The sequence below is a fragment of the Coregonus lavaretus genome, assembly GCF_964263955.1.
Source record: "Coregonus lavaretus genome assembly, chromosome: 39".
Taxonomy (NCBI): Eukaryota; Metazoa; Chordata; class Actinopteri; order Salmoniformes; family Salmonidae; genus Coregonus; species Coregonus lavaretus.
This window is the reverse complement of record NC_140026.1, coordinates 29281598-29295882: the sequence shown is the minus strand read 5'-3', so window position 1 is coordinate 29295882 and position 14285 is coordinate 29281598.

Below are 14285 nucleotides of genomic sequence, written 5' to 3'. Positions count from 1 at the left end.
ATCAATCAATCAGATTCCAAACTCTCCACCATGGCCAAGAACAAAGAGCTCACCAAGGATGTCAGGGACAAGATTGTAGACCTACACAAGGCTGGAATGGGCTACAAAACCATCGCCAAGCAGCTTGGTGAGAAGGTGACAACAGTTGGTGCGATTATTCATAAATGGAAGAAACACAAAAGACCTGTCAATCTCCCTCGGCCTGGGGCTCCATGCAAGATCTCACCTCGTGGAGTTGCAATGATCATGAGAACGGTGAGGAATCAGCCCAGAACTACACGGGAGGATCTTGTCAATGATCTCAAGGCAGCTAGGACCATAGTCACCAAGAAAATAATTGGTAACACACTACGCCGTGAAGGACTGAAATCCTGCAGCGCCCGCAAGGTCCCCCTGCTCAAGAAAGCACATATACTGGCCCGTCTGAAGTTTGCTAATGAACATCTGAATGATTCAGAGGAGAACTGGGTGAAAGTGTTGTGGTCAGATGAGACCAAACTCAAGCTCTTTGGCATCAACTCAACTCGCCGTTTTTGGAGGAGGAGGAATGCTGCCTATGACCCCAAGAACACCATCCCTACCGTTAAACATGGAGGTGGAAACATTATGCTTTGGGGGTGTTTTTCTGCTAAGTGGACAGGACAACTTCAACGCATCAAAGGGACGATGGACGGGGCCATGTACTATCAAATCTTGGGTGAGAACCTCCTTCCCTCAGCCAGGGCATTGAAAATGGGTCGTGGTTGGGTATTCCAGCATGACAATGACCCAAAACACACGGCCAAGGCAACAAAGGAGTGGCTCAAGAAGAAGCACATTAAGGTCCTTGAGTGGCCTAGCCAGTCTCCAGACCTTAATCCCAGTGAAAATCTGTGGAGGGAGCTGAAGGTTCGAGTTGCCAAACGTCAGCCTCGAAACCTCAATGACTTGGAGAAGATCTGCAAAGAGGAGTGGGACAAAATCCCTCCTGAGATGTGTGCAAACCTGGTGGCCAACTACAAGAAACGTCTGACCTCTGTGATTGCCAACAAGGGTTTTGCCACCAAGTACTAAGTCATGTTTAGCACAGGGGTCAAATACTTATTTCCCTCATTAAAATGCAAATCAATTTATAACATTTTGGACATGCGTTTTTCTGGATTTTTGTTGTTGTTATTCTGTCTCTCACTGTTCAAATAAACCTACCATTAAAATTATAGACTGGTCATGTCTTTGTCAGTGGGCAAACGTACAAAATCAGCAGGGGATCAAACACTTTTTTCCCTCACTGTATGTAGTTCTGTCCTTGAGCTGTTCTTGTCTATTCATTTTTTGTAAGATGTCATGTTTCATGTTTTGTGTGGACCCCAGGAAGAGTAGCTGCTGCTTTCACAGCAACTAATGGGGATCCTAAAAAAATACTAAATAAAGAGTACCTACAAATATTTGTGTAACAATGAAACATATTATTAAAAGTATTTGTGACAGTCTTTTTTGTTGTTATGCAGTCCGATGGTGCTTGGACTTTGCCAATCTCGCCCTCTGCTCCTATTGCATTAAACAGGCACTCAAGGCAGTTGACGTCTGACAGTTTTCCCGTGGGGATCCATGGAGGCACAGAGGGGCAAATCTGTATGTGAGGCAAAAAAACTAACATTGGTGGTGCGAATGCCGCTGTCATAAACAGCAAAGATGGTGCTTGATGCTGTCAAGCGAGTCCTGCTGTCTGTAACTATGGAATTTTACGCCCTGCTGAACATACAAGGACCACCATGTCACAGCTCTGAAAGAAAGTCAGGATTAAAAAAGGAAGTGTTTGACAGACACCTGTCAGAATGGGTCAGGAGAGAGAGTCAAGGCAGAAGTTCCTCTTCCTCTCTTGTCTCTATGACAAATATGACATTATACAGGAAATTCCTTACATATACAGAACATATTTAATATTAATGCATTATGAATAGAGATACAACAACAACGCACACACTTAATTTGATAAATCTGGACTGTAACTCAAGGCTGTGACTCATTGACTAATTTTAGCTACTGTGTCAGAATTTGTATGCTCATATGGCCATTTCGGTAAACGCAATAAAAACATTTCACCAGAGTATAAGAACGCTGAGGGTGCAACTGTTTTTCTTGATTCGGCTCCAAAAACATACAACGCAATAGAGGAGGAAAGAAACAGACATTATCAATTATTGAAAGTCTGACCGAACACAGACAAAGATAGTGTTATGTCCAGACACAATATTGTATTACTCATGACTGATGCGCTCACTCGTAGCATTTATTTGCAACTTGATAGATTACTTGTTAAGATGAACATCTTTCAGTTTGATACTGTTTTCTGCACAGGTCAAAAGTAAAGCCAATTGTTATTTAGCTCATAGGTTTATCATATATTGGCAACCTCCGATATCAGAAATATTGACCAATCCTCTTCATAGGTCAGGGCCGGCGCCAGAACGAATCAGTTTGATTTACATAAGGGGGCAGGTTTTATTCACGGGACCTATGTTTTTTTTGTGTGGGTGTTATAGTAAAGACTATAGCCGGTGTGTGAGTTTCAAGTTTGGGGAAGCTTACAATTTATCCTACCACTTCTACCGATCTGAGTGCCAGTTGTGATTTTCATATGCGCGTTTTCGTGGAACAGTTTCATTTCAATAATAACATTTTAGTTTCTCAAAATCATCGTCACGTGATTAATCATAAAAATCTTAATTAAAATGATATAAAACTAAAAGTTAAACTTAAACTAATGCGAGAGCACCAGCCTCTGCCATATGGACACATAGATACACCGTGATCCATTGGCGGCTAAAGAAACGAGCGCATGGAACTCAGAGATAGCCTACACTCAAAAAATTAGGGGTTCAACAAAGGTTCTTCTAAGATCCTCAAAGTTCCTCGAATAACCTTAAAGTTCTTGGCATTGGAAAATGCCCCTAAAAGGTTCTTCTAAGAACCCCAAAGGACAGGGTTCCCCAACTGGCGGTGGTTTTATTTTGCCCCTCAAGTTTTCTGAGCAAAAAATAATAATACTTTTGTAATTTCTATTGTTGGACCTAAAAGACCAGGAATGAGCTCCAAGTGATTTTAATTTAAATAATCTGTTACCAAGTTTTCCCACACATAAAGAGAGACATGTGATCATATACAAATGTAAGCAATGTTTGAAATGACTATGTTTTAGTCAAACATTATATCTGTTTGGGCTTCTTGCAGTCAATATGCAGTCTACAAATTATTTGTAATTATAAACTGGGTGGTTCGAGCCCTGAATGCTGATTGGCTGACAGCCGTGGTATATCAGTACGTATACCACGGGTATGACAAACCATTTATTTTTTACTGTTTTAATTACGTTGGTGACCTGTTTATAATAGCAATAAGGCACCTTGGGGGTTTGTGGTATATGGCCAATATACCACGGCTAAGGGCTGTATCCAGCCACTTCGCGTTGCGTCGTGCATAAGAACTGCCCTTAGCCGTGGTATATTGGCCATATACCACAAACCCCCAAGGTGCCTTATTGCTTAATTATGTTCCGACCCCCCGACCATCCGCTCAAGAAAAAAATCAGCCTGCGGCTGAATCTAGTTGATGATCCCTGCCATAGGATGTGGGGTTCATCAAGGAAACTCCTTAGTTGGTGGGGGTTCATGCAGGAACCTAACTTTTCCAACTGAAAAATGTGGATTTGAATTTGAGATGACAGCAGGTGCAGGCACTTAACTGAAACATTTAAAGATCTCGATTTAAGGTAATGTTTCTCCCTTGTATGATCTAAATTTGTCACAAGCCGGGCTAGAACTCCGGTCTCAGATGTGTAGAGCTGGGGGTACTACCCCTTAGCCACAGAGGAGGTGTTGTAGGACCCAAATGAAACACCCAAGGCAATACTCCAGGCAAGTAGATTTAATGTTCCAAAACAGGAGGCAAAACAAAACAACTCCACGAGGGGAGAAAAACAAACTAAAGATAACTTCGAACAACTTACTAGGACAGACACGGTGGGACAAAGCAGGAGACACATAGTCAGGACGCAATAACCAAGTGAGAAACAAGGGGAAAACACACAGCTAAAATACTAAAGGGAAAACAAGGCACAGGTGACCTGGATCAAACTAATGAGGACACACGAGGAAGAACTAATGCAGAGGGGAACACAGCTGACCTCTAGAGGCCCGGAGACAAACAGGAGAAGCAGGAAGCTGACAGGACCCCCTCCTCTAGGAACGACTCCTGACGTTCCTTCCAGAACACCCTGGCCTCAGGGTGCGAAAATCTCGGACCAACCCTGGGTCCAGGATGTCCCTGGCTGGAACCCAGGAGCGCTCCTCTGGCCCGTAGCTCTCCCAGTCCACCAGATACTGCAGAGAGTTCTGGAACCTCCGGGAGTCCAGTATCCGGCGGACTGTGTAGGCTGGCTGGCCGTCAATGATCCTGGGAGGTGGCGGGGGTCTGCGTGGGGGGGCAAAGGGAGAAGACAAGACAGGTTTAATAAGTGAAACATGGAAAGTGGGGTTAATACGAAGGGAGCGAGGGAGAACCAAACGATAAGACACAGGGTTAACCTTTCTAGCAATGCGGAAAGGGCCGATGTATCTCTGGGAAAGCTTCTTGGATTCGACCCGGAGGGGCAGGTTCTTAGTGGCCAACCAAACTCTCTGACCAGCTCGGAAACTAGGGGCCGTCCGGCGGTGGCGATTAGCCTGACTTTGGTATCTCTGGGAGGTCCGAAGGAGGGCATGCCTGGCCTTCTTCCAGGTCCGCCTACAGCGTTGGACAAAGCGCTGGGCCGAGGGAACACCAACTTGCGCCTCCTCCTCTGGAAATAATGGAGGGTTGTAACCGAACTGGCATTCGAATGGGGACAATCCGGTGGCTGAGGACTGGAGGGTGTTGTGGGCATATTCAGCCCAAATGATATAGGTGGCCCAAGACGTGGGATTACTGGCCGCCATACACCGCAGGGTGGTCTCCAGATCCTGATTAATCCGTTCCGTTTGGCCATTAGACTCTGGATGGAACCCCAACGATAGGCTGGCTGTGGCCCCAACAAGCCTGCAGAAGGCCCCCCAAAACCGGGACGAGAATTGGGGACCTCGGTCAGAGACCACGTCCAGGGGAATACCAAATATCCGGAAGACATGGTTCATGAGGAGCTCAGCAGTCTCCTTAGCCGTGGGCAGCTTGGGCAGGGGAATAAACCGGGCAGCCTTAGAGAACCGGTCTACCACCACTAGGATGACGGTGTTGCCCTGGGATAGAGGAAGTCCCGTAACAAAGTCCAGAGAAAGGTGTGACCATGGCCTTCGAGGAACAGGTAAGGGATGGAGCAGTCCCTGGGGTCGCTGGCGTGTCGACTTTCCCTGGTTGCACACAGGGCAGGCCTCAACATAGACCTGCACGTCCTTCTTGATGGACGGCCACCAAAACCGCCGTCGGAGGAACTCCAGTGTGCGAGCACTGCCTGGATGGCATGTCAAGGGCGACTCATGACCCCACTGAAAGACGCGGGCCCGAACAGAGAGAGGAACGTACAGGCGACCGGCAGGACCACCGCCTGGATCGGGCTCCTGGACAAGAGCTTCTCTTACCCCTCTTTCTAGTTCCCACTGAAGAGGTGCGACGATCCTAGACCTCGGAATAATCGATGCCAAGGGCTTCTCTTGTACCTCGGGAGAATAGACTCGAGACAGAGCATCCGGCTTGACGTTCTTGGTGCCAGGTCGGTAAGTCAGGAGGAACTGGAATCGATTAAAGAAAAGGGACCATCGTGCTTGCCGAGGGTTCATCCGCTTAGCCTGTTGGAGATATTCCAGGTTCTTGTGGTCTGTGAGAACCTGGAAAGGGTGCTGAGCCCCCTCAAGCCAATGGCGCCACTCTTCCAAGGCCAGTTTTACCGCAAGCAACTCTAGATCCCCCACGTGGTAGTTGCGCTCGGCCTCAGACAGGCGGCGAGACATGAAGGCACAAGGGTGTAATCTCCCATCCGCACCCCTCTGTGACAGGACGGCTCCCACCCTCACCTCTGAGGCGTCCACCTCCACCACGAAAGGTCTTTCTGGGTCAGGGGTCACCAGAATCGGAGCAGAAGTGAAGCGGCGCTTGAGATCCTCGAAGGCCCCTGCTGCTTCCGGACCCCAGTGAATCTTGGTCCCTCCTCCCTTGGTAAGCGTCGTCAAGGGGGCTACCACCGAGCTGAAATTCTTAATGAACTTCCGATAGAAGTTAGAAAAGCCAATGAACCGTTGAACCTCCTTGACCGTGGCAGGTGTGGGCCAATCGTGGACCGCCTTGACCTTCTTGGGATCCATCTCTAGGTGCCCGGGAGTGACAATAAACCCGAGAAACTGAGTCTGAGAAACATGAAATTCACACTTCTCAGGCTTAACGTAGAGGTGATTGTCAAGGAGCCTCTGGAGAACCCTGCTAACATGCCCCTCATGCTCCTTCAGTGACCTCGAGAAGATGAGGATATCGTCCAGGTACACGAAGACGAACAGATTAAGCATATCCCGGAGAACATCATTAATCAGGGCTTGGAATACTGCGGGGGCATTGGTGAGCCCGAACGGCATCACCCGATATTCATAGTGCCCCGTGGGCGTGTTGAACGCCGTCTTCCATTCGTCCCCTTGCCGGATCCGCACGAGATGGTAAGCATTGCGGAGATCCAGCTTAGTAAAAATGGAAGCCCCTTGAAGCAGCTCAAAAATCAGTGGCCATGAGAGGAAGGGGATATCGATTCCGAACCGTGATCTTGTTGAGTCCCCGGTAATCAATACAAGGCCTAAGACCCCCGTCTTTCTTTTCAACAAAAAAGAAGCCCGCCCCAGCCGGGGAAGTAGAGGCATAGATGAGGCCGGCTGCCAAGGACTCCTTAATGTAGGTGTCCATAGCTGCGTGCTCGGGGGAGGACAAGGAAAAGATCCGACCTCTAGGAGGGCAGCACCCAGGGAGTAGATCAATGGCACAGTCATACGTGCGATGAGGCGGTAAGGAAGTAGCCCGGGCCTTGCTGAACACTGCCTTGAACCGATGGTAAACACTGGGGACTCGGGAGACGTCAACAGACTCTTGAAACTGGGTACTAGGGGCTGAGGGACTCTGAAGCATGCAGGTGAGTTGGCAAGTGGGACCCCAGCTTAGAATGGTGCCCGTAGGCCAGTCGATCTGGGGATTATGTCTGCATAGCCAAGGGTGACCCAGGATAATAGGATACTCGGGAGAGTCAATGAGATAGAAGGTCTCCTCCTGCTGGTGTTGAGAGATGGTAAGTCGCAGGGACTGAGTCGCCTCGGTAACCTTTCCTGGTTCCAGAGGTCTGCCATCTAAGGCTGTAACTGCCTGGGGTTGAGGAAGTAGTTGGGTAGGGATCTTAAGTTCCTTAGCCAAGGTAACATCCAGGAAATCACCTGCGGCACCGGAATCGATCATAGCCTGGACCCGATGCTGGTGGCCCCCCCAGGACAGAGTGGCTGGAATAGCCAGGACAGCGTTAGTAGGAGGCGCTCTAATTCTCCCCATCACAGCCCTCCTGTAGCTGGGCGGGGACAGGCGTTTCCCGAAAGCTCGGGGCAAGTGGAGCGGAAGTGGCCGGCAACCCCGCAGTAGAGGCACCGACGTTCCCTCATGCGACGTTCCCTTTCGTTGGGAGAAAGCCTGGAACGGCCTAACTGCATGCTCTCCGGTGAATCCTGGAGCAGTTCAGGAGCCAGGGAAGCTCTGAATGACGGAGTCCAAACAGGAGAAACAGAGCTGCTCAGAGGAACTTGGGACTGAGACACCTGACGGCGAGCCGTTCTCCGCTCTCTTAGACGATTGTCCAGGCGGATGGCCAAGGCAATGAGGGACTCGAGATCTCCAGCTGGTTCTCGGGTGGCTAACTCATCTTGAAGGGGCTCAGATAACCCTCCCTGAAAGCAGACCCTCAGCGCTTCATCATTCCATCCGCTCCTTGCTGCTATGGTCCGGAAATCAATGGCAAAATCTGCCGTGCTTTGGGGGCCCTGACGGAGAGACAGTAGGCGCTTGGAAGCCTCCCGCCCACTGACAGGATGATCGAACACCCGCTTGAACTCTTCTACAAATGCAGCGTGGGAGTCACAACAGGCCTCCTGGGACTGCCACACCGCAGAAGCCCAGGCGAGCGCCTTGTCTGAAAGAAGGGTAATGATGTAGGCAATCTTGGAACGGTCTGTGGGAAAACTTGAGGGTTGGAGCTCGAAGGTGAGGGAGCATTGGGTGAGGAAACCCTGGCAAGAGCTTGGATCCCCAGAAAAGGGCTTGGGAGGTGGTAGTCGGGGCTCCGCCAACCGAGAAGGCCTGTCGTCACTGGGGGGTGACCTGGGGGAAGGGAGAGGACCAGGGAGGCGTTCAAAGAGCTGGCGGAGGGCACTCATCATTTCGGCCAGGAGTTGAGAATGACTAGCCATCAGCTCCTCTTGTCGGCTGAGAACGGCTTCATGGCGCTGGAAAGAAGCCTCATGTCGAGTGATCACCGCCAACAGGTCCTGGGAACTGAGTGTTTCTGGGTCCATGATTGACTTGGTTATTCTGTCACAAGCCGGGCTAGAACTCCGGTCTCAGATGTGTAGAGCTGGGGGTACTACCCCTTAGCCACAGAGGAGGTGTTGTAGGACCCAAATGAAACACCCAAGGCAATACTCCAGGCAAGTAGATTTAATGTTCCAAAACAGGAGGCAAAACAAAACAACTCCACGAGGGGAGAAAAACAAACTAAAGATAACTTCGAACAACTTACTAGGACAGACACGGTGGGACAAAGCAGGAGACACATAGTCAGGACGCAATAACCAAGTGAGAAACAAGGGGAAAACACACAGCTAAAATACTAAAGGGAAAACAAGGCACAGGTGACCTGGATCAAACTAATGAGGACACACGAGGAAGAACTAAGGCAGAGGGGAACACAGCTGACCTCTAGAGGCCCGGAGACAAACAGGAGAAGCAGGAAGCTGACAAAATTGGAAATGTTTTATGATAATACATCTATCTTTTTATATTTGTGCAAATGGCTGTTTTGTTTCACACTTTCTCCCTTTTAAAATTATTTCTAAAACAGAAAATGGACACAATTCTATGGATATCAATCAACAAAAAGGTAAGAATGTGTTTAAGGCTAGCTGCATTGGGTGCAGATGACTGAACTGCTTACTTGTGTGTGTGTGTGTGTGTGTGTGTGTGTGTGTCTGTGTGTGTGTGTGTCTGTGTCTGCAGGTATACTGACAAGGAGGCATTCAAAGTTATGTACAACTGGTATTGGTTTGTCTCAATGTTGATCACGTGTCATCTACAGTTAATTTAAATGAATGGTTTCTCTAAAACCTTACAGGACTCGGTCATAGCAGCCATCTTCCTCCTCCCTTACCTCTTCCATGAAAATCCCAGAGGCCTCTACATTATGGATAAAGTATGTGTATTAAAACTGTTATCAAATGTGAACAGTTTTTTTCATTCACATTTAGCACAAAAACCAAGGTATGAATACTGTCGTGTGCATGTTTGTTAATCCTCTGTATAATTATATATTTTTTAATTCACAGACTTCACCCTCCCTACACCTCTGATGAATATAACAGGAAACCTGTTCGATCACCATGTGCTTCAAAATCTTGCTGGCTATAGATATGGAGAACATCAACATGCCAGAGGATATACCCATTGGACTTGGGGCTCTGCTGGGAGTTCACCTCATATTTAGATTTGTATATTCTGTTTTGCCACTAAAATCATAATACACACTGAACATCTTAATATTGTGTTATTGTGTTTTTTGTTATGCTGATATTATTTATAACAATAATGGGGGGGTAGTTCAAAAATGTACCCCAAAAGGTTCTTAGAGGATTATTTAAAAGGGGTTCTTTGAAGGACCCTTTTAAAGGATTCTTCCAAGAACTTATAGGGGTTCCCCCACAGTTTCAATTTGAAGAACCCCTAAAGCAGTGGTCACCAACCGGTTGATTCGCGATAGAATGGTCGATCTTCAAAGCATTCCTAGTTGATCACCAAACATTTCTGTACAAAAGCCAACGATAAAGCCTCGCGATCAAAATATTTTTTCAATTTGTCTTGCGCTGTTGCCGGTAGGTTCATTTGATTCAGAAGCCCTGCGCACCGGGTAGGCAAAGAGTCCCATTGTGAACCATTTCATTTGTATGAAGGGACAAACTAAATCAAGTGCGCCTACTGAGCTGGCCAATCAGATAGCTCAAATTACCGTGCCTACAGCTTCCACGACACCACAGCAAAGTTTGATACTAGCCTATGTGAGATTTCATAACTTTTACAACCATGACCAGAGAGAATACAGCAAAGAGCTGCTGTTTTTATGAATGAGTTCATGTTGAAGTTTGTATTATTTGCAGCTCGTCGTGTCTATTTTAATATCGAGTAACGTTTCACTTTCTCTAGTCATAGGAACAACAATTTGTGCATGAGGCAGTAATAATGTGGTGCGTCTTGAGTTTTGCCATCAGATGGAAGACGGTGTCCCCTCTCTCTCGTCAGTCTCACCGGAGGAAAGGAGAGAGCAGGGACAGTGAGAGGCGGACCCTCTACTGTTCTCTCCCTCCCTACTCTGAGACTGACCATCAGATGCATACTATCAGTCCAGTAAAATTGAAAAGCAAATTATTTCAGTTTATGCTCAGCTGTGCCTCGCAAATGATACAACAACTGATCTATTTTGTTATGAAATGAAATATAATATGTTCTGAGAAGAACAATATTGGCAGGCCAAGCATAGCCAATATGCTGTGATAATGTATTAGGCCTACTGCACAAACTTAATTCATACAGAACTACTTTTATTAGGTTAATGTTGCATAGGCTTACGTTTTTTAAGTCATGTAAAAAAAAAATCTGAACTGTAGATCTCAGCTTAGTTTTTGACTCCGAAAGTGATCTTGACTCAGAAAAGGTTGGTGACCACTGCCCTAAAGGATCCTCCAGGAACCTTTTCTTTTTAAAGTGTATAGGCCAATGAAGTCGTAGGCCTATAACTTCCATCGTCAACTAAGTAAAATAGGGGAGAACCGGGACGAAAGTATTTTATTTTTACTTTTGCTAATTACTCAGCTAGATACACCATATTTCATGACAAACAACTTATATATGTCCTCTACCATTAGCAACTGTAATTTCATTTCTAGGGTAAATAACTTCAAATTAAATAGGCCGAGAACAGAACTACCGCAACGTTACTTTTGTACCTGCCAGTGGGGCGGGAGTAACGCAGCCTTGGGATGGAAGTAACAGCTTGCGAGAAGTGCACAATATCTGTCTTATCTCCATGTTTCTGTTTTGTAATGCTCGTTACTTTCAACAAATGTACTAACAGCCATAATTTCATGTTTGTGTCGATTTTAATTACCAATGCGGTAACTCTTCATTTTAAGGGGTCCTTAAAACAGAGTAATTACATATGTAATTACACTGTAACAAGTATTGTAATTAATTGTAATAATATATAGTTACACTGTAATAAAAACATGTAACTGGGGGTAATCACAGTCTGTAATTACAGAGGTGTAACAACGAATGCTTGTGAATATGCTTGATAGCATCCCAACCATATCCCAATGCACCATATTTCAGCTTGTACAGTCGTGGTCAAAAGTTTTGAGAATGACACAGGTATTGGTCTTCACAAAGTTTGCTGCTTCAGTGTTTTTAGATATTTTTGTCAGATGTTACTATGGTATACTGAAGTATAATTACAAGCATTCCATAAGTGTCAAAGGCTTTTATTGACAATTACATTAAGTTTATGCAAAGAGTCAATATTTGCAGTGTTGACCCTTCTTTTTCAAGACCTCTGCAATCCCCCCTGGCATGCTGTCAATAAACTTTTGGGCCACATCCTGACTGATGGCATCCCATTCTTGCATAATCAAAGCTTGGAGTTTGTCAGAATTTGTGGGTTTTTGTTTGTCCACCCGCCTCTTGAGGATTGACCACAAGTTCTCAATGGGATTAAGGTCTGGGGAGTTTCCTGGCCATGGACCCAAAATGTCGATGTTTTGTTCCCCGAGCCACTTAGCTATCACTTTTGCCTTATGGCAAGGTGCTCCATCATGCTGGGAAAGGCATTGTTTGTCACCAAACTGTTCTTGGATGGTTGGGAGAAGTTGCTCTCTGAGAATGTGTTGGTACCATTCTTTATTCATGGCTGTGTTCTTAGGCAAAATTGTGAGTGAGCCCACTCCCTTGGTTGAGAAGCAATCTCACACATGAATGGTCTCAGGATGCTTTACTGTTGGCATGACACAGGACTGATGGTAGCGCTCACCTTGTCTTTTCCGGACAAGCTTTTTTCCGGATGCCCCAAACAATCGGAAAGGGGATTCATCAGAGAAAATGACTTTACCCCAGTCCTCAGCAGTCCAAACCCTTTACCTTTTGCAGAATATCAGTCTGTCCCTGATGTTTTTATTGGAGAGAAGTGGCTTCCTCGCTGCCCTTCTTGACACCAGAACATCCTCCAAAAGTCTTCGCCTCACTGTGTGTGCAGATACACTCACACCTGCCTGCTGCCATTCCTGAGCAAGCTCTGCACTGGTGGTGCCCCGATCCCGCAGCTGAATCAACTTTAGGAGACGGTCCTGGCGCTTGCTGGACTTCCTTGGGCGCCCTGAAGCCTTCTTCACAACAATTTAACCTTTCTCCTTGAAGTTCTTGATGATCCGATAAAGATTTAGGTGCAATCTTACTAGCAGCAATATCATTGCCTGTGAAGCCCTTTTTGTGCAAAGCAATGATGACGGCACGTGTTTCCTTGCAGGTAACCCTGGTTAACAGAGGAAAACAATGATTTCAAGCACCACCCTCCTTTTAAAGCTTCCAGTCTGTTATTCTAACTCAATCAGCATGACAGAGTGATCTCCAGCCTTGTCCTCGTCAACACTCTCACCTGTGTTAACAAGAGAATCACTGACATGATGTCAACTGGTCCTTTTGTGGCAGGGCTGAAATGCAGTGGAAATGTTTTTGCGGGATTAAGTTAATTTTCATGGCAAAGAGGGCAATTCATCTGATCACTCTTCATAACATTCTGGAGTATATGTGTCAGTGGGTGCTGTAGGTGGGTGTGGTGCAGGAATCAGGCGCAGGACGCAGAAACTTAGTCCAAAAGACTTTAGTGAACAATCACTTAGAACACGAGCCAAAAAGCCCGGAGGCGAGTAAATACGCACAGGCGTAAAACAAAATGCGCACTAACATGTGCGAGAACCCTCTCCAAACAGAGGAGGAAACAACGAAGCACAGAACAACCAACAGTAGCGCAATCACACACAACACATGACAAACACAACGAGAACTTATAGGACAAATAATGAACGCTAAACGATAACAGGTGTACAACATCAAGACAAAACCAAACGAACATCGAAACATACAACGGTGGCAGCTAGTACTCCGGAGACGACGACCGCCGAAGCCTGCCCGAGCAAGGAAGAGAGGCAGCCTCGGCCAAAACCGTGACAATATGCAAATTGCCATCATAAAAACTGAGGCAGCAGACTTTGTGAAAATTAATATTTGTGTCATTCTCAAAACTTTTGACCATGACTGTACATTTCAGCTTGCACAAACCATGTGAAAAGTGTTTGCAATTTAAATCCGACCATCTCATTGACACAATTCTGCAATAAAGGGTTCTGGAATCTGATGCCCAGGCCCAATGCCAAAAACGAGTTCGCAAACAATTCACGTCAAAAAATACTTTAAACTGTTAATTCAATTAACGGTGCATTTGACAATGGGTCAATTACTTTAACCATCAATTAAACATTTTTAGACACATTAATAAACAGTTCTGGTAAAAATTGTGAGCCTATTAAGCTTGGTTGAATAATGGTTTATAAATGCACTTCAAATGTTCTTAAGATAAACTCTTATTCTACCATATAACCTTGCAAGGGTTTCACTGTTGAGGAACATTCTCACTTTTGGATGGGATGCATTGGTGCAATTATTTATTTATCCTAGAAATGAAGGCTTCATGTCAACATCTACCCATCTGCGCAACACGCTCGAAATAACGACGACCTTGAACGGGCCCAAATTAGTTGACACTGATGTCATGTGACAGTGCGCAAAGAACGGGTCGAGAAGAAGGTCAGTGTGAAAAATACAGACAACAAAGATTGCTGCAAAATAAACATAGTGTCAACACAGGAGATAGAAATAACATTTTCCAAGCAAATTGTTTTGCTTTTTTGTATACATGAATTCTGCTGGACGATTTAGCATGGATATTTAAC